We start from the raw sequence: 22,007 nt of genomic DNA, 5'->3' as shown, positions 1-22,007 counted from the left end.
CGCATCTTCATTAGCTAATGAAGAGGCTGAATGAGCAGTCAGGACCAGCAAGACCCTACAGTCTAAATATTTTGACTAGTGTTCAGTCCTGTTGCATTACTGAGCTACGGTACCTCTAGCTAATGGATTCTCTCCAGCAGAATTGCCCAAGGATGATGTCTAAAGACACAAGTTCCTCTATTGCCAAGAAACCTTGAATCTAACATTACCCCTGCTGACTACAAGAAGGTGAGAAACAGGGAGATGGGCCTCCGTGAGAAACAGCAACAGTTATACAACTCTAGACATAGGACCAAGACCCTAGCAGCCTTAGCTCCATGCCAGAGAGTTTGGATCCATGATCATGAAGCAGAAAGTGTGGTCCTTATCAGAACGGAGTACCCACAATCATACCTGGTCCAGGCACTGTTTGGTACTTCCCAACTCAACAAGAGAGCCCTCATTTTGCTGATACCCATCAGGCCACAGGTCTTTGATTACCACATGATGTGGGATGAAGACTCTTAAGATTACTTTGAGTGCTAAGTGAAATGTTGACCCACTCCAGGACCCACTTCCAGACAACCGGCTCCACTTGGCGATCACAGCAACAAGGTCCAGAAGGGTGCTGAAGGCTCTGCAGAGACTTAATCTCTAACTGGGGGAGTCTGGGGGGGAGGGGATGGCAGAGCCAAAGTTATGTAAGTAAATGCGATGTAAATAGTTTGGACATGGTAATAGCCTACTAAAAAAGTAGATGGTATACTTCGGGGGAGAGGTAGTGCAATGGTTTAATAGAATAGATATGCAAATGAGTGGTGTAGACTATGATGTAACTGTGACATTAGCAGTCATGTGCTAGAGACTCTGTACAGTAGACAGGCAGCACTCAGGGTAGATGTGCCCAATTAATAACCCACCCTGAATGTAATTTACATAGTGTAAATAAACTAGTTTTGAGTATCTACCTGAGTCCCTTTTCATAAGATACACAACCTAGTACATCCATCCATCCTAGTACATACCAGAAACATACTGAGGTTACTACAATCAATTATGAATGAAATCCATTAAAATAACTATCAATACCTGTAACAGACGATTAAGTAAACATTTCTTGTAAACACTGAGTTTCATTTCTCATCACAGTACAGAATGGATATACAATCACTGTTATATTCAGTACATTAACATTGCTGAGTTGTTTTATTATGGCAGAATAAAGCCACAGAAACTCTAAGACACACTAATATATGTCAGTCAGTTTGCATTGTATTCATGGGGTTTTTTAAACAGAGACCTCACTGTGGTAGAGTGCTATGTACCTTTAAGAGAATGTCGTTAGTTGACCATGTGACTAGACTGACCAATTGCTACACCGCAGGGGCTACTTGGATAACTAAGTCTAGAGTTGGAGGTGATTGAAGAAGCACAAATGGTGTTTTATTTTTAAGGACAATTTAATTTTACTTACAAAACTGGAGCATCACAAGTTTGCTTCTTCCAGGCGAAGACAGTAGAAAGTTGTTCAACACATGCTGCATTTCCATTTCACACTGCATCAGAATGCATTCCTTCTCCTTTTGTAAATTAGTCCAGCTTGACGAAGCCGATATCTTTAGCATATTGTTTGAAGCACTGACGGCACATGTTGAGGCCGTATTTCTGGATCAGGCCGTGTCAGTCCGCACAGACTTGGCATGAGCCGGAGCCCTGGCCAAATTTCCTGGGGGGGGACCAGTAAAGCTGCTGATGACCCATGACGGCCAGCCACAGAAAGAGAGAGGCCGGGCTGTGCATGCGCTAGTGCCCTGTTCCTAGTTCCAATAAACTACCATTGCTTGTTCAGTTAATCGGTCTCTCTGCCTGTATTGTTTCAAGCACCATCTAATGTGTTAATATCAAGAGCGCAGCTAGAGTTCATTGGAATAAGCAAACCTGATAACCAAAAACATAAAACTCACACATCTGATGTGTTGAGTTACCCTGAGGTACAATCCTACGGATTTGAGGATCTACAACAGGGGTCGCCAACCTTTTCTTTCATGAAATCTACTTCTGATTAATGAAAAATACCCCAGGCTACTAAAACATATATTGAAAATAAAAACAAAAATAAAAATACCTGGAAAAACTCAGCAGGTCTGACAACATCTGCAGAGAGGACTACAGTTAACATTTCAAGTCCATATGACTCTTCCTTAGTTCTGTTGAAGAGTGATACAGATTCAAAACGTTAACTGTATTCCTCTCCGCAGATGCTGTCAGACCTGTTGAGTTTTTCCAGGTATTTTTATTTTTGTTTTTGTTTTAGATTTCCGGCATCCGCAGTTTTTTGCTTTTATATATTGAAAATATATGGATTGATAAGGGTACATATTAAGCCAGGGATCTCTAACCCTGCTCCTGGAGAGCCCCAGCCCAGCAGGTTTTATAGGTCATTAAATCACCAATTTAAGACTTGGATCAATTTCATAGTGATCAATTAAGCAGATGATTTGTTAAATTAACAGCCAGCCAGTCAGCACAGCCCACATCCCGTGAATGAATTAGAAAAAATTAAGTAATTTAAAGATCTTTTGGGACTAAAATCTGATTGAGAACACCTGTAAGTTCAGCTGTCAAGGACCAGAGTTCTCTTGATTGAACAGGCACATTTGTCTTTAATGCTTGAAAATAAAAAATCGTTCTCCCATTCTTGATGGAAATAATACGTCTTTTGCCTTTTTTTGTGTGGACCTGCCTCTGCATCCATGATGGCAACAAGGGTAGATTATTTTTTCTGCCGTACGCTAGCAAGCAGAGTTGTGCTAGTACAGATGCTTCTTGACTTATGTCGATCCTCACTTATGGCAGGTTGCAATTGCTGCCCATTTATTACTTACGGTGGTCGGAACTGCACATAAGGCATGACGTTGACTCAGGCGCTGGTGTCGTTTACAAAAGTTGGCAAACCAGTTAGCTTGAGGCAGGAAAATAACTATATGACTTGAATCCTGTGATAATATTGGTTATTTTCCAAATCTTAATGTGAGCGACTCATTAGCAGATGGCGAGCTAGCAGTTGCTCACGATCGATGTGTTGGTGGTCCCTGATCTATGAGACCAGAAATTAAGCTAAAGTTCTTAATTTAAGGAACTAAAGCAATAAAGGTCACATTACCTCCTACAAGTCACAAGTTACAGAAACGTATACAAATCACAGATAGCTGGTGCACAGATACAAAATGTAATCGAAAAGACAACTGGAATGTTGACCTTTGTCTCAAGGAGGCTAGAAAAGTGAGGTAATGATGTTTCAGTTCTATAGAGTCTTAGCCAATTATCTGGGCCACTGCATCAGTTTTAGGAACTGAACTTCAGGAAAGATTAAAACAGTAAATGTTGGAAATAGTCAGCAGCCCAGGTTGTATCTGTGGAGAGGAACAGAGTTAACTTTCCATCAGAATTCAGGAAAGATAACTTGGCCTTGGAAGAAGGACAAAGCAGGGAACCTGGTGAAGAAGTGGTGCAGGTTCCTTTTGTGGAGTCTGGAGGAGCACTCCTGCTCCTCCCAGCCACAGTAAAATAAATTAAAACTTACCCACCAGGCCTCTGCTCAGCTGGGCTGTCACTGATACTGTGTGGAATACGCACATCATACGTTCCATGCTATAATAAAAACGGTAATCAGGTTGCTACTATGCATATTAAAAGGGCCTACCACCTGTGACTTGAACATGTGATCTGGCTTTTCAGCAGCAGGCCTGAGGATAAGAGAGGAAAGGCTATGTCATTGGGGGAAACAGAGCACTTTATGAGGGTACTACTGCCCTGTTTTCATCCCATGGGAGGCCCCAAACCCTTTTCCTCTTCTCTGTGAATAAACAATGTACTGATTTAGATACATGCCAATCTAAAAAACACAAAAAAGCAGACAAGTCAAAAAAGCAATTGAACAAGTGAAAACTAGCTCTCAATAAAGGCTGTTATGTTAAATCAAGGGCACTACTTCAAGGTGACTGAGTAAATGCATTTTAATTACATTGGATTTCGGGATTTCTATTAGGGATTTCTACAACTCGGTTGTTTTTATTGTGAAATCCAATTGCCTCATAGCTTACAAAACAAAGTCCATAATGAAAATGCAATGAGACGCGTGAAAAACTTTAAAGTAACTTTATCCAATATTCTGCAGTGGTATACTATACACAGGAAAGAATACTGAAGCACAGTAAAGTTCAAATATTAGAATTGGTGAATTTAAAAATTATTGCAAAGCAAAGGGAACTCTGATCAGATTTATTTGCTGATGGAATCGGGATGGAGGCTGAGTGACAACCTGAAGGAGACAGATAGAGCTCAATACACTCAGGAAATAGAGAGAGAGACAGAGCTCAGAGATACCCATGAGAGGGAGAGAGAGAGATGCAGAGAGAGCTCCTGGAGATACCCAGGGGTATTGCTGGAAATTGTTTGGCCCGCCTGCTGTCTGAGACAATGCCCTCATGTCCCTGAAGTCTGAGCTGTGTGTTCACATATCAGTAGAGTTAGTGCTGTTTTCCCATATGTCCTTGGAGTCCTGATTGTGTATCATTTAAGTGCATTGCTTAGTGACAGCAAATTCATAGCAACCAGCTCATGAAAAATATTCCAAGCATTGTAATGTGACTGCAATTTACACATACAGCTTTTTGTGGCAGGTCTGGCAGTGTGTCCTGATCAATGCACATTTCCCCAAGAGTTCAGAGGACTGGCCTATATCTACAGGCTTGAAATAAAGGAAAACGAGGGTCTACAAGAGTCAGTGATTTTACATTAAAACAGGCAAAATCAGCAAGTACCAATGAACTGGGAGTAGTGACTGATTTATTTTTAAAAATAAAAAAATTGAGGTGTGGGTGTCACTGGCAAAGCTGGTATTTTTTGTGTGTCCCTAGTTGTCCTAGGGTATCACCTAGGTGGTGCAGGTGGGCTGTTTTGAATTGTTGCGGTCTGTGCGCTGAAGATACTTAAACAGTGGGGATTTCCAGAATTTTGATCCAGCAATAGTGAAGAAATTTGTCAAAGTCGAGATGGCTTGTCACTTGGAAGAGTACTTGAAAGTAGTGTTGTTCCCATGAACCTGCTACTCTTGTCCCGCTAGGTGGTCCTGTCTTAGATGGTACCTGCTGAAAAAGCCTTGCCAAGTACATCTTGTAGATGGTACACACTGCAGCCATGGCATGCCTGTGGTGGAGGAAGTGGATGTTTAGAATAGTGAATGAGCTATCTCATTTGAATTTGGCTGTGTTTATGGAGAGACATGGAATACTACTCGAACAGATGGTAATGATATCAGTCAGCTATACTGCATTTAGAAAGAAGTAAACTGATGGTATTACAAAAACATTTATTTCAATATTATTCAAGAAAGTAACTATAGTCCTATCCCAACCCACCACTGTTGTGCAGAACTTCAGTGCCATGTGAGTGGTGGAATACCACTATTTTTTATTCATTCACAATGATGTGGGCATCGTCGGCAAGGCCAGCATTTATTGACCACCCCTAATTGCCCTTGAGAAGGTGGTGGCAAGCTGCCTTCTTGAACTGCTGCAGTCCATATGTTGTAGGTACACCCACAGTGCTGTTAGGGAGGGAGTTCCAGGACTTTGACCCAGCGACAGTGAAGGAACGGTGATATATTTCTAAGTCAGAATGGCAACTGACTTGGAGGAGAAATTTCATGACACAAAATAAATTATAGGTCAGGATTTTGCATTTGGTGGGGGTGCTTGGCGGGGGTGGGTGGGGGGCGGTCGGGAAGACAACCGTTGCCCGCGATCGGCTCCGTACTGCGATTTCATGCAGACAAGCCAATTAAGGCCTGCCTAGCATCGATCGTGAGCGGCAGCGCTGAGCGCTGCCTGTGCGGGAATGGGGAGGAAAAAGAGCTGCCTTAGGGAGATTGAAGCTTTTTTTAAAAAAAAATGAAGAAAATAAAAATGTCATAAAACATGTCCCAGCTCATGTGGCTCAGTCACATGAGCTGGGACATGTTTTTAATTCAAAATAAATTTTTCATTTGATATTTATTTGCTTTACGAAACCTCACAACATCCACGGATGAGGTTTCCTAAAAATGTAAAGGCTGCTTGGCCTTTTCGCCTGCCTGCCAACCGTTAAGTTGGACAGACAGCATAAATTTAACTTTAATTAGCTTCTTAATGGCCTTAATAAACCTTTTAATTGTCGGCGGGCGTGCAGTCGACTCCGGCGTGCATTTGCCGAACAAAATATTGTGAGACTGCACGTCGGGACGCTCACCCGAGGTCTTCAGGCATCATTTTACAATCGGGCATGTTGGGCCGAGTATATTATTTTGCCCATAGGATAATTGATACTGTGGAGAGGAATAACACATTGAGGTAATGATGATAAATAAATAATGAGAGCAAAGTTCAAGTAGGCTAGAGATGTCTCCTGAACAAATCATTTTTAACTTCGTAACTCTTCTAGATTTTACATTTGCACCCATCACAGTTCTTCAAAATGACAACTAAATTGCCGTCTGGATCAGCAAATTAGCACCTAAATCCAGATACTGACCTTCTAAAAAAAGAAGCAACATTCTTTCATTGTACAGAGTGGCTTTCCCGGAAACATTAATAGGACAAAGTGATCTGCCAGAGGAATAGACCTGATACAGAAGCACAGGAAGTCTGCAATGAACAGAGTTTACTTATTTCCATTATAAAAACAGAAAATGCTGGAAAAACTCAGCAGGTCTGATTGTGCAGAAAGAAACAGAGTTAACGTGTCAAGTCCATATGACCCTTCTTCAGAGCTAAAGAGAGGTAGAAATGTAATTAAATTTATACTGTTTAAGGTGGGTGGAGCAAGTGAAGCTGGATAGAAGGCCAGCGATAGATGAGGGCTAAGGAGAGATTAATGAAGGTGTCATGGGTCATGGATGAAAAGACAAAGGGAGTGTTAATGGTAGTGGTAAGGGCTAAAGGAGGTGCTGATAGTGGCATAAAGGTAAGAAAGCAGAATGTGTTAATAGCAGAACAAGGGTCAGCACTCTGTGAAAGAACAACATAGAACAAGGAACTGATGTCCCTAGGGGGTGGGATGGTGGGGGGGTGGGGAGGGGGTGGTGGTGGTGGTGGTGGTGGAGGAGGGAGCAGTGGTTGGGAAAAAAAGGATGGGAAAAGGGATAAATAGGGAATAAAAAAGATGATAAAACAATGAATAACTGAATACAAATGAAAAATGGATAAAAAATAAAAATAAATGCAAAATAAGAAAAGGGGATTTAAAAAACCCTCAACCTCATCCTCTGTCACTGCAGAGGGAGCAGCTGGCCAACATGTGATTCTGGAGGGAGAAGTTTGGATCCTCTTGCAAGCACTCTCCCACGCATGGGGATCCTTCACATATCACACTCACCTCAGCGTCCTGAACATTTTCAATGCTGCCTGCTGGGGTTCACTTCAGTTGTCCATCTGAGCTAATCTGTATCTCTGCCCACCCACTGATCACACTCCCATGCAGCACCTGCTCTCGCCCACCAGGACTGTTGTTTCAATTTTGATTTAGATAACATGGTCTGGATTCAGTTTTTCATGTGCTCCTCCGTCCTTTCCCCTCCCCAGTCACCCATTTCCATTCCCCCATCACTGTTGACCCCCTGGCTTCACCTTCCACTTCCCTTCCACGCCCCATCAGCCACAAATCTTTTCCTTCCGGGATGCCCAGGTGAATGTGCATGTTCCCTTCCTTCCTGAAAATCCCACCCCCATCCACATTCACCTCCCCGACCTCCTTCTTCCCACCCCCAGGAACCGTGTCTGCCTCCACCAACCACCCTTGACGTCCTTTCTACCGCTACTGTTGAAACCTTACCCTCCCATTCTAGTGCCTCACTCTAACCTCGGTCTTTCTCACCATTCCCTCAGACCATGCCCACCCTCAGTTTGCTGCCGAGGGGGCAGTCATGGACTCAACAGAGCTCTCCCTTGCATGCTCACCTGAACATTCTGCTCTCCAGACCCCCTTCTCCTCTTGGAACTCCTTCCCCTCGATCTCAGACTCCCCTGACAGACTCTATCCCCGCTTAGTCCTTCCCCCTTCCTGAGTCCTTCAGACACCCTTACTTCTTTCGCCACCCAGTGGACTGGCCTTATAATGATATGCAGATGTATTACAACGAGGCTATCGATGTCCGATGGCGGGAAACGCTGTTCGCCATTGACGGGCTGAGCGGATGGTCGCAAACTGCTTTCACGACGTTGTGAAACTGATTTTTGGCCTTCTTACCATATTGCCCGCTCACGCCACCAAGCACGCCCAATGCCAGTGGGCTCAAAACATGCTGTAGTTTGATGGACAAGTTGTCGCCATTTTGAATGATTGGCAGCAAGCTTCTCTTTGTCATTAATGCTATTGAGGCTGTGCTTCAAGGACAGCTTCAGGGAGCCTTTGTAGCATTTTCTGTATCTTCCCCTTGAACGCTGCCCATTTGAGAGTTGAGAAAACAGGACCTTGCAGGGAGGTGTTTTTCAGCCATCCAGACATGGTGTCCAGTCCATCATAGTTGATTTTGAGGAAGTTTTGCCTGAATGCTTGCAGACATCAATGTTTGTTCGACAGTCCTCCCATTAAATCCGGCGGAAGTATTGCTGATGGAATTTCTCTAGCATTATGTGTCATCAATACACAACCCAGGTCTCATAGCAGTACAGGAGTGTGGTGATGACAACTGCTCATAAACCAGGACTTTTGTTGACTTCCAGAGGTCTTTGCTGTCAAACACTTGTAGTAGTTTGTAGAAGGCTGAGCTGGCACAGCTGCTCTGGTGTTGGATCTCCTCATCAATGGTGGCCTTTTGAGAGAGATGTGAAAAGTGCTCAACATATTCCAGAGTCTCTCCTTCAACATATATGGCAGATTAACACAACACCACCCATACCCCAACCGTCCATACATTCACTCTGCTGTGAAGCTACTCCATTGCATCATTCCTCACACCCACTTACTTTTTAAATAGCCTCCATCCTTTACTTTATACACTTCCTCACTTCTCCTTCCAACCATCGTGAGGGAACAGTACCTTCATGCTGGCCCTTAAATCCCTCAGCATCACCCAGGGAGACATCACCACAGTGAGATGCAGCCTTTTTAGTGTGCTTCATTCTATCAATTTCTTGTATTCTGTTCGCAAACCCTGAATTCATTAAACTTCATGTTTGCATTGCCTATTTAAATGCTGGAGTTGAAATCGACTCATGCCATATCATCACGCCATGTCCATTGGTTGGGAAATGTGGAAATAGTATGTTAATGCAGTGGCTAGGTTCAAAAACCCTTGACATACATGTAGCACTAGTTTCCAGGTTTCCTGTGCGCTATCAATACTCCCCTTTGCACCAGCAACCATCCCATTCTCTGCACATCAGGAACTGAAAATATAGGGCTGGGATTTTACACCTTTCGTGATGTTGATTTGATTGGCCAGGACACTGGAGATAACTCCCATGTTTTTCTTTAAAGTATTACCCTGAGAGGGAAGATTGAACTTCAGTTTAATTCCTCTTCCAAAAATCAGCACCTCTGACAGTGCAATACTCCCTCAATATTGCTTTGCAGTGTCAGCCTTGATTCTGTGCGCAACCCTTGGACTGGGACTTGAAGCCACAACCTTCTGATGCAGAGGCAAGAGTGTCACTGACTCAACACTGTCTCACACACAAGGCCACCCCAGGATGTACAATCTCACAACCATGTTCAATGTTTATGTGGAAGAAATCAATATGTGAAGCACCATATGAATACAAAGCAAAGTGAATGAACAGTTACGTAAGCATGTTGACATTTAAAGTTAAAATAAACTGGTGATAGCTTTTATACCGGGATCGCAGAGCTAGGACAAACTGCTTTGACATTTGTTATTTTCACCAAGATATTTCAGAAATTATTTTTTTTTCTTTCATTTCAACATCCTTCTTATCATTGTACCAACTGACAGCTCATCACTTGGTTTGAAAGAAGCTGAGAGGATTCCAGTGCAATGCTATCACAATGTTGGAATATTTCTCTCAATGTGATTTTTTATTGACTGTAAAACATTCAGTGACATATGGCAACATCATGTAGTTCAAATGAGTAAAATTAGATCTAAGCTGTTCAGGGAAGATGTCAGGAAGCATATCTACACACAAAGCCTAGGAAAAATCTGGGTTGCTATCCTCAAAAAGCTGTTGGTCAAAAGTTAAAACCGTTAATTTTTTTTGTTAGGCATGGGTATTAAGGGATATGAAGCTAGGGCAGCTCAATGGAGTTAGGATATATAATTACATAAGAAATAGGAGCTGGAGGAGGCCTTTGGGCCCCTCAATCCTTCCCCACTATTCAATAAGATCATGGCTGATCTGCCCCAAGCCACAACTCCTCTTTTGTGCCAGCTCCTCATAGCCTTCGACTCGCCGATATTTCAAAAATCTATCTACCTCCTCTTTAAATACTTTCAGTGATGTAGCCTCCACAACTCTCCGGGGTAGAGAATTCCAGACATTCACTACCCTCTGAGAGAAGAAATTCCTTCGCATCTCAGTTCTAAATGAGTGTCCCCTTATTCTGTATCTATGTCCCCTAGTTCAAGATTCCCCCAATAGTGGAAACATCTTCTCAACATCTACCCTGTCAAGCCCCCTCAGAATCTTGTACATTTCAACAATCATCCTTCATTCTTCTAAACTCTAATGAATAAAGGCTTAACCTGTTTAGCTGTTCTTGATAAGTCAATCCCTTCGTCCCAGAAGTCAGCCTAGTGTATCTCTTTTGAACTGCCTCCAATGCCAATATATCCTTTTTAAATATGGGGACCAAAACTGTACTCAGTACTCCAGCTGTGGCCTCACCAATACCCTGTGTAGTTGTAACAAGACTTCCTTATTTTTAAACTCCAACCCCCTAGCAAGACAGGCTAAAATTGTATTTGCCTTCTTAATTACTTTTGGCACCTGCATGCTAACTTTTTCTGTTTCATGCACAAGAACACCCAGATCCCTCTGTGCTGCACTTTCTTGGAGTCTCTCCATTTAAATTAGCCTGCCTTTTAATTCTTCCTACCAATATGCATGACATCACACTTTCCTACACTAAACTCCATCTGCCAAATCTTTGCCCACTCATTCAACCTATCTATATCCCCTTGCAGATTCCTTATGTCCTCATCACAACATGCCCTCCCACCTACTTTTGTATCGTCAGCAAATTTGGATACGTTACACTCTGCCCCCTCCTCAAATTCATTAATATAGATAGTAAATAATTGAGGCCCTAGGGCCGATCCTTGTGGCACTCCACTAGTTACGTCTTTCCAACCTGAAAAAAGACCCATTAATCCCAACTCTCTGTCTTCTGTGTGTTAACCAATCCTCAATCCATGCTCATATATTGCCCCTAATACCGTGAGCTCCTATGTTGTACAATAACCTTTTATGTGGTACCTTATCGAATGCCTTCTGGAAATCCAAATACATCTACTGGTTCCCCTTTATCAACTCTGCTTGTTATACCTTCAAAGAACTCTAGCAAAGTTGTCAGACATAATTTCCCTTTCATAAAACCATGTTGACTCTGTTTGATTGCATTAAGCTTTTCTAAATGTCCTGCTATTTCTTCCTTAATGACGGACTCTAGCATTTTCCCAACGACAGATGTTAGGCTGACTGGCCTATAGTTTCCTGCTTTGTGTCTCCTTCCCTTCTTGAACAGGGGCATCACATTAGCAGTTTTCCAATTTGCTGGGACACTCCCGGAATCCAGTGAGTTCTGGAATATTTTGACCAATGTCTACGCCATCTCTGCAGCCACTTCCTTTAAAGCCCTTGGATGCAGGCTATCAGGCCCTGGTGGCTTGTCTGCCTTGAGTCCCATTAGTTTGTCAAATACTTTGTCCCTTGTGATAGAGACAGTTACAAGATCTTTCCTTCCATTAGCTCCTTGCTTATCTGATATTTTTGGGATGTTTATGGTGTCCTCCAACGTGAAGACCAAAGCAAAATTTTGGTTTTAATTATCTGCAATTTTGCTGTTCCCTGCTGTCAATCCTGCAGTCACACTCTCTAATGGTCCCCCGCTCACTTTAGCCACTCTCTTTCTTTTTATATGCCTGTAGAAGCTCTTGCTGTTTGTTTTTATATTTCTTGCCAATTTACTTTCATAATCAATTTTCTCCCTCTTTATTAGCTCTTTAATCATCCACTGCTGGTTCCAAAAAAAACACCAATCCTCTGGCCTACTACTAGTTTTTGCCACTTTCTATGCCTTAGTTTTTACTTGGATACTCTCTTTGACCACCCTTGTTAAGCACGAGTGGCTCATCCCTCTCATCAAGTCCTTCTTTTTGTCTGGGATAAAGTTTTGTTGAGCGTTATGAAATATCTGCTTAAATGTTTGCCACTGTTCATCCACTGACCTTCCCCTTAGTCTATTTGCCCAGCCAGCTTTAGACAGCTCTTTTTTCCATACCTCTGAAATTACTCTTATTTAAGTTGACGACACTGGTTTGAGACCCGAGTTGCTCACCCTCAAACTGCATTCGAAATTCTATCATATTGCAATCACTACCCCCTAGAGGACCCTTAATTACAATATTTCTTATTAATCCCACCTCATTACACATTACTAGATCTAAAATAGTCTGTTCACAGGTAGGTTCTGCAATGTATTGCTCTAAGAAATAATCCCTGATGCACTCTACAAATTCATCTTCCATGTTACCCCTGCCAATCTGATTTGTCCAGTCAATATGCAGATTAAAATCACCCATGACAATTATGGCGACCTTCTTACATGCCTCTATTATTTCCCAATTTATACTTTGTCCTACAGTGAGGCAATTCTTTGGGGGTCTATAGACGACTCCCACCTATGACTTCTTCCCTTGCTGTTTCTTATTTCTACCCAAACTAATTCCACATCATGACCTATTACACCTATATCACTGCTCACCACCGCGCTGATGGCTTCCTTTATTAACAAAGCTATCCACTTCCTTTTCCTTTTTGCCTATTTTTCTGGAATACCATTGAATGTTGAGTTCCCATTCTTGGTCACCCTGCAACCATGGGCAGAATTTTACTGTCAGCGAGCAGGGAGCGGAGCCTGCTCGCCAACGCGTAAAATGATGCGGGATGACATCGGGAGGAACCCCCGACGTCACTCCATCCCATTTAAATTTTCAGGAAGGCGGGGGCGCAGCAAAATCAGGCCCACTGACCTGTCAATGGCCACTTGAAACATTAACTCTGTCTTTCTCTCCACAGATGCTGTCAGACCTGCTGAGTTTTTTCATCATTTTTTGCTTTTGTTTCATTTATTTCTTTTTGTGCCGTCAACTCAAATATCTTGTTACAAATGCTGTGCGCATTCAGATAAAGAGCCTTAAGCTTTGACTTTTTACCATTATTGCTCATTCGGGTTCTGATTTCTGCTGCACTCTTCTGCTTATATTTTCTGCCCCTTCATGTCACACTTTGATTAGCGTTTGCCTCTTCACTACCCTGCACCTCTGCTCTCTCTTATCTTTTTGATTTTTTTAACTTCCCTTCAATTGAACCCCTTCCCACCCCAACAATTAGTTTAAAGTCCTATCTACAACCCTAGTTATACGACTTGCCAGGACATTTATACCAGCATGGTTCAAATGAAGCCCATCCCAAAGGAACAACTCTCTCCTCCTCCAGTACTGGTACCAGTGCCCCATGAGTCAGAACCTATTTCTCCCACACCAATCTTTGAGCCATGCAGATTAGAGATTTACGTCTCTAATCTTATTTACCCGATATAGATCAACATTGATCTAATTGATCTATTTGAATGACAGGTCAGGCTGGAGGAGCTGAATGGCTTTGTGCTGTTCTTGTGATTTTACTGATTCTGTAATCCAAAAACAATGCAGGGATTTATTGTTAAAAATTGGTAGAAACTGATTTTAGTTGTCCTTAGTATTTGACACAAATTTAACATGTCATGTTGCTTTATATATCATTTAGCAAAATATCATAGAAAAGTTGATTCTTTTCTTGTGCTTTAGTCAGGCAGTTCACAGGAAAGTCAAAAATCAAAATACCTAATGGCCTGGGGCCACTTAAAACAATCGCATCAAATCCATTTGATAAGCTTTTATTTTTGATCTGTAAACTCCCCATGTAAAGAGCAATGGCTTAAAATACGAAACCTTTATAATATGAAGTGTGCATAATAATAATGATGATGATTTAAATGTAATCATAGAATCTTACAGCACAGGAGGTCATCAATTGGCCCCTTGTTTCTGTACCTGCTTTTTGAAGGCGCTTTCAATTAATCCCACTGCCTTTTCTTTCCCCATAGCCTTGTCAATTTTTTCCTTTTCAAGCATATATCCAATTTCCTTTTGAAAATTATCATTGAAGTTGCATCCACACCCTTTCAGTTTGTGCTAGAGTTGCAAAATGACCTGTGAAACAATTATATGTTCAGCTTAAAATTGAACTACAGTGATGCATTTGCTGGCAACTAGAGCTTGTTATGATCTCAGTGGAAACCAGTAACTCCAAAAAGAAATTTGAATTCCCAGTTATCAACTGAAAGAAGCACCCAAGATTTGACATTTAAACTGAAAAAAAATACTTTACTGTATAAGAGTTACACAAAACAAGTAATGTTAACTTAACACTATGGGCGGAATTGTCCCAGATTTGCACTGTGCAGTAGCGGGCACAAAAAGAATGTTTTATCCATTGGCCACGATGGCAGGTTTTCGCACCATAGAAATCCCATTCTCACCTCATTAGTTATGCATTCCCGGGAAACACGCTGAGTCGCTGGCAGGGCACCCTCTGATTCGCCTGCCCCGCTATTAGCTCAGGCCTCCAGTTAACCGGGCACCATGTTTAAAGGTCACCCCTACAAAGAGTATTCTTTAAGAGATAGGAAGCTGCTGGGAACTGATGGCTGCCAAAGTGAGGAATCATGCGACACGTCCCTAAAGCACCTACTGAACGCAGTAGAAGTCCGCCACGATGTCACCTACCTCCAATCTTGGCAAAGGCCATCAAGCAAGGTCACCAATCCAGCATGGGAGGCGGTGGCAGCAGTGGTCAGCGCCAATGTCCTGCAAAAGAGGACAGCCACCCAGTGCAGGAAGAAGATGAATGCTCTCATCCATTCTGCCAGAGTAAGTCACTCTTTTCACTCTCACACACTCACAAACCCATCACACATCCACAGGTCTCTCACACCTCAAGGGACAACACCACCAACTCCCACACACAGCCTTACATTTCAATCAGCCTCATATCCTCAGGAACATGTGTCCTGATATCATCCATGGCTCCATTCACTATTCCATGCAGTGCCATGCATGTGGCACACACTCTCTCCATCTGTTTTCATGCAGGAGAAGCTAGCTCACATCAGCAGGTAGAGGACCCAGTAGCTCACATTAAGCCCCTCACTCACTTTGAGGAGTGACAGGTGGGGACGTGGACGCTGCCTGTGGTGACAGTGAGATCAGTGGTGAACACCTACATGAGGATCCTGCGCTACATCATCCTTCTCTCAATACAACAGTGAATGCTCTCTGTCCTACTTTTGACGCTACTGCCATGCACTAATTATCTCTACTTTGGTTCACAAAGAGCACTGCCAAGTGACTGAAACCCTCAGCCAGCCAGTCCCTCAGCTCCATCCAGGTCCTCACCTCCAGCCAAGAGGAAACCTCCTCCATTGGAGCTTGAAATAAGCAGCCTGGAAGATCTGTCACAGCGCTTACCCACACTCTCTACCAGCACAGGCACACACCTTGGTGGGACCTAGATCTAGAGCAGGCACGGGTTCCACAATCTGGTGGTCACCACAGGGACACGTGTCCGCAGCAAGAGGAGGCAGATTCAGCCAAGCTCCCTGGCATTCGTAGGACTGTTGGCAAAGATGCATCTGTGAGGTCCGAGTCAGATGACGAACCTCTAGATTTGGCTTTCCAACTCATCGTGAAGAGTCAGCAGAAAGCGGGGGAACATCATGCAGAGCTGTTGGAAGCCCTCAACAGAGCAGCACGTGAGTTGAAGGAGTGTATCCGCCTGCTCTCTGATGAAGTGGTGCCTACATATGTGTGTATGGAGGTCTCCATGAGAATGATGGCAGGTGCCATGGATGTCCTGGTACAACAGGAAGCGGGGATGTGCACAGACCTGCACTCCATCACAAGAGCCATGGGTGAGGTCCTGCAGTGACAACGTGAGAGGGAAATGAGGCACCTCAACGGCCCTCCAGGTGCTTCTTCCCCTCAAGGAGTCAGACCGGGGCCCTCAGGCATCTGAAGGGAAGAGGAACGAAACCCCTGGGTCATCCACTCAGGAATCTTAGAGGCTGTCATCTCCCCCCGAGTCCCTTTTATCTGCGACCCCCTCAACCTCATCCTCTGTCACTGCAGAGGGAGCAGCTGGCAACCAGAGGACCCACACCAGAGTCATCAGAGTCAACAACTGCACAAGCTGTCTCCATCCCTACTGCGGATGTCAGGGCAGCACCTCGAAGAAGTGGTAAGCCTAGAAAACTTAAGAATTTCTGATCACAAGTGGTTATACAGGTGAACACATTTTGTTACTTTATAATCTGAAAATATATTCACTTTCACTGAATAATGTGTAATGGTGTCGTTCAGCTTCACTGACAGGCTTCGTGAGTCCCTCCCTCCATTCCCCCAACTAGCAGTTCAACTGCACGCAGCTGGCCCACAAGTGATTCTGGAGGGCAAAGTGTGTGTGAAGCAGGGCCTTTCAGAGTCTCATGCATGCATTCTCCCGCACACGAAGAGCCTTCCTCCATCACACTCATCTCACTGTTCTGAGCATTCTCAATGCTGCCTGCTTGGATTCTCTTTCAGTTGTCCATCTGAACTGATCTGCACCTCCGCCCACCCATTCCTATATAGCACCTGTGCCCACCCAAGGCTCCTTTCACACTCAATTTTAGAATCATGGTTATTGTTAAGTATGTCTTCAGTTCCCCCGTCCCTTCCCCTCCCCAGTCACCCATGTCCTTTTCTCCATCACTGTTGATCCCTCTGGCATCACCTTCCACTTCCCCACCATCACCTACCAGCCGGAACCGTTTTCTTTCTGGGATGTCCAGGTGAACATGCACATCCCCTATCTTCCCGAGAATCCCAACCTCATCCACATTAACCTCCTTCTTCCCACCCCCAGGGTCCATGTCAGCCTCCGAGCCCCCACCAATCACCTTTACCATCCCTTCTACTGCCACCAACGCACCATCACCCTCCCACCTACCAGCTCCCTCTGCCCTCTCTCATCTCAACATTCTCTCCTACTACACCCCCCCTCATTTTTCTCCCCAGGAGGCAGCCATTGAATCCACAGAACCCTCCCTTGCATGTTCACCAGGACACCACCCCCCCACTTACTCCTTCATTCACCTTACTCCTTTCTTTCCCTAACCCCTTCCTCCCCTGGACTTCTTCTCCTCACCAAATACCTTCCATCCCCTGGACTCCTGCCCCCCTATGAACTCCTTCCTCCCTACTAAGTCCTCCGCCCCTCCGTCTCCTTTCCCCCTCGGATCTCTTTACCTTACACCTTCCTCCCAACTTACACCTACCTCCTGGGTTGCCGCATTTTCCCTGGTTACACACTCCCCCCCACTCCATACTCCCTCCCCCACCCCTCCCAAACTCACACTCACCCCGGTACACCTTCCTCTCCCAGTCAAACCTAGACCTTCTTCTCCCACCCTCCTCCGGTACACCTTCGTCTCCCACTCACAGGTGGACCCTCCTCTCCACCCCCACAACGAACACCCATTGCAGACCATGGCCAAGTCACTGATATCCCAAAGCAGGCCCCAAACATCAACGGTCACCTTCTACCTTCTGTGAGCTGCTTCACAGTGGAGCCATGTCCATATAAGTCCACTCAGCATGCGATGTACGTGTTCCTCCAGGGTCTGGTAGCTGTGGGCTCCAGCATCTTCTGCTCCTCGGAGGTCCACGATCTGAGCAAGGCCCTTTCGATAAATCCCGACTTCTGCACGTCACACTTTTCAAGACTTGTTCTGCACCGTAGTGTTTTTCCACTGATGTGGGTGGTACATTTGATGTCGGGGGTTGATTTCGATGAGTTAGGTTTATAATGATATATGCAGATCTATTAGAATGAAGTTCCTGATGTGTGGCGGTGGGTGGCCCACCATTGATGGAGCAGACAATTGCAAGCTGGTTTCACGATGGCATGAAACCAATTTTTGGCCTCCCAGCCATATTGTCTGCTCATGTCGCCATGATGCACGACACCAATGGGCACGGAAAAGTCCAGCCTATATTTCGCAAACACTTATTCTTTACACCTGAAAATCTCAACCGACCACTTGTTCTACTTTTGTTTCCACCGAAGTGTTTCCCTATACTTTATAGGATCTTGAGGGTTCCTTCACTTCTCCTGGGAAAAATCATGACATGCGATAGCTTTCAGGAATTCACTTTGATTCTCCTCAGTGTTCCTGCTATTCTCTGAGGTATGAGATTTCTTGGGGTCCTTGTACTAGCATCCAGCTAGGTGGCCCTCCAACTGTCCTTAACCACCTCAGGATTGTGGTCAAGTCAGGCATGGGTTTCACTGTACTCTTACTTAGTGACTCCAACCCAGAAATGCCCTTGGCTTCTGATAGCCCTCTGCTACTGATCTATAACTGCTTTATAGCTCCTGGCCCAGTCTTCAACTGTCTGTCCAAAGTTACTGCCAAAATGACAGCCTGCATAACCTATAACATAGCAATGTGACATACCTTGGATGTTCCAGATAGAGATCCAAACTAATTAATTTTACCTTGAAAACATCCCTTTAATTCTGGGATCCACATGAATAATTTATATCTCTAATGGGGACAAGTACAATTCTACCAGGCTCACTGGCTCCATTATGAAGCCAAGAGAAGACCACATGTTGTTTCTTTTTTCACACATCTAACTCAAACCCCTTTAAGTAAACATGGAACATCCTTTGAATTGTAATTATCTTAAGGGTGTTTACCAGGATGTTTCTCAAACCAGGTACTTTTATTTATCCTACATTCAAAAAACTTCAAGCCCCCTAACTAAAAGTCATATCCCTAAAACAATGATATTACGTATTCATAGCAAAATGTTAGGGCAAATTTCCAAAAATACTGAGAAATGACCTATGATCTGGTTGTCATGGCAATATTGATTGGGGCCAACCAAAGGCAAGCACATTTGAAATGGAAATCAGGCCCCCAATGCCATTTGTGGGCAGAATTGGCTGGGCTGTGCATCGTACACAGTCTGACAAGTATCAGCTGGCTGCTCTTCCAAAAACGACCCTAAAGGTAAGTCCCTCTGTTTTTTGTGCAGCCTGGAGAAGCAGGAGTGCCCCTTCAGGCTCCAGAAACCTGATCTCTGCTGCTGCTGCTTCATTACCCTCCATCCCCAACCAAAACATCGGACCCTTTTCCACCCACCCCAGTGATCTTGGGGAGCTAGCTGGGCCACCTGACATTACCTTGGGGCACCTGAGCTCTGATCACAACTGCTGCAACCAGCCTTCAGAAATCCACTCTGAGGGAAAATTCACCCTGCTATATTTATTAAATCCCTTTGGATTTTGGTCCATAAATGGATTGAGCTTGGGAATTTGGCAATCACATATTACTCACTTGTACCAATGCAAAGTTTAAGCACCTTGAACTGTATTGGATAAGACGGAGGCATGCCACCAATCAACTTCACAATCCAGGTCTGTAGGAATGTTTCTTCTAAAAATCCCTGCCTTGACGGTAGTCATTTTGATGATAATGGAAAACAATACAAATTTGTAATGATGTTTTCGAGTGCCAAGAGCCTGAAAGTACTCTGATATGCTTTGGATGGAGGTATATGGGTGAGTTTCTAGATCTTTATGTGACAGAGGGGTGGGGATGGTGGAGGGGGAAGGGACCAGAAAAGTACCCTACAATAGATATGGAAGCAGCAGTGGCGGAGCTTCCAGAACTGCAGCACAACAAGGGGAGGGAGCAGAGGCTGTGGAAGGAGGCTGACTACCAGGCCAGGCAATGCATCCAGCTTCTCGAAATGCATGCCCATTTAGTGTTTTCCTGTATGCTATCCCATTGATGTTCTCAAGTGAGGTGTCTGCAACAGTGCTCATCCTCTGGTGAGCTGGCAAACGATCCACCTTTTACCCTGTCCTGGCTGAAACCCACTCGTACCTCGATGACTCATCATGTGTTGCTCATAACACATGATTGAGAGAGGGACTCCCAGACATGATCTAGTCAAGTTACAATTGGAATACACTAGCCATGACCATATTTGAGTCACTGGGCATTTGGAGAGAAGTCATGTGTCAAGACAACCCTTTGTGTCTTTTAACATCTGCTCTCTCTTCAGAACACATCAAGTAACTGAGGCGCTGAAGGAACAAGATCCTGAGTGGGTTCCTTCCCTCTCTCTCTCTCCATCCAACTGCAAGTTTTGAACAATGTCTGCTGATTTTGACAATTCAAGTGCTGCAGAAAAAGATTTTAAAAAGAACTCAACCAGCGGTCCTGTCTCTAGAAGGACAGATAAATCATTTGTCTACATCTTTAAACTGCCTCAATGCCGAAAGCAGCAGGACCGCCAAATGAAAGTAGCAGCACAACAGAATTCAGCCTGAAGCCAGCCAAGTCATCAACATTCAAGAGTCATATACCCCTTTAATTTCACTGGAATCTAAATTATTTAATCCATCTTTCCCTCTCTGTAACCTCTGTGTGTGTGTGTGTAATTCATAGCATTTTTTCATTATTTTACTTTGACTGGGTTAAGTGTAATAAAAACTATTCTATTTTATTTCTTAAGTCTCAAGAAAAGCTGACTGATTGTGCCTTTTATGGCCATAGCACATAAACATTTAAATATTCATGAAATTGGCAAGTATATCTGTTTTAAATAAAAACTTGTAGCAGTCAAGCAGGAGAGGACAAAGATAGGAGTCATTTGACTGCCCTTCATCTGATCATAACAGTGGCCCTTGAGGACCTCCTGGCCCTCCATCAGACCATGGGCATCTCTTCTCCAGCCTGTGTGCACCACTGCTGCCTCCAGCATTGCATCCGTCACTCTGCCCTAGTATTCACTTTGCAATAACTTACATGTTACAGCAATATTTTTGTGCATCTGTCCTTTTAGGCACAATCTGACTTTAAGAAGAAAAAGCTGGCTGTGTCAAATGTTTACAAACAATCCTTCAGGTACCCCTGCTGAGTGCATAGCCCACAGGTTGCTTGGTTGTTCAGACAGCACCCCTTCAGACTTTCACTACAATCATACAGATGAGGTGGGTACTCCAAATTTGAACACTGTCCCCCTCAGCCTGCATGCTCATAAAACAGGGTTAACCAATTTCTAGCCCATAGTACCATTAGCTATTGAGTCATTTGGAGCCTTTGAGTTGACTTTTTAGAACAGTTATATGACATTAATACCACTTCAGCTATGCAAGGTTTGTAATAGGAATTATTGTGCAGAATAATTTTATTTGCTTAAACACCATTGATTCTTTTTGTAACTGCTTGCTGAGATGGATAAAGATTATACTCTGAGAAGTAAAAATGTTTGGGTCAGGAAATGAAGCCTGCAATAAAGCATGATGCATTTCCATATATAAAGAGATTTTTAAAAATACACTGGTGCCTCCAGCTTTCTCTGTTCTTTACCTAAACTCCCTAACTCAGCTGGGGTGTGTGTGATTCCAGTGATGTTGGTAGCCTGCAGTATCTCAGCCACATAGCCATTCTTTATTTGTGAGTCTAGGCAATGAGATTCACCAAACTATAAAGGCATTAGGAGAAATCACAGCCAAACTCAATCCTGTCCTCGCCTGATGTCCACATTTGCACTTTCTAACAGCAGCCCACTAGTCTCCAAAAAGCTTGGTGGATAAATGTATCACCTGTTTTAATACTGCACTGAACAATACTCAGCTTTGATTCCAATA

The 22,007-nt window shown here is 43.8% G+C and overlaps 1 long non-coding RNA gene and 1 pseudogene across 1 annotated transcript in view; one reads left to right on the top strand and one right to left on the bottom strand.

Moving 5' to 3' along the window:
* LOC121280781 overlaps positions 1–21,694 on the top strand; it is a 58,928-nt gene extending 37,234 nt beyond the window's left edge. Inside the window, exon 3 of the long non-coding RNA XR_005943708.1 lies at positions 20,417–21,694. This is a non-coding gene — a long non-coding RNA (uncharacterized LOC121280781). The remainder of the gene's footprint in view (positions 1–20,416) is intronic.
* Positions 1,570–1,740, bottom strand: LOC121280780 (annotated as a pseudogene).
* Positions 21,695–22,007: the final 313 nt, after the last annotated feature.

Source organism: Carcharodon carcharias, chromosome 8, assembly GCF_017639515.1.
Source record: "Carcharodon carcharias isolate sCarCar2 chromosome 8, sCarCar2.pri, whole genome shotgun sequence".
Lineage (NCBI taxonomy): Eukaryota > Metazoa > Chordata > Chondrichthyes > Lamniformes > Lamnidae > Carcharodon > Carcharodon carcharias.
Note: the sequence above shows the minus strand (reverse complement) of the source record. Positions and strands in the feature narration are given on the sequence as shown.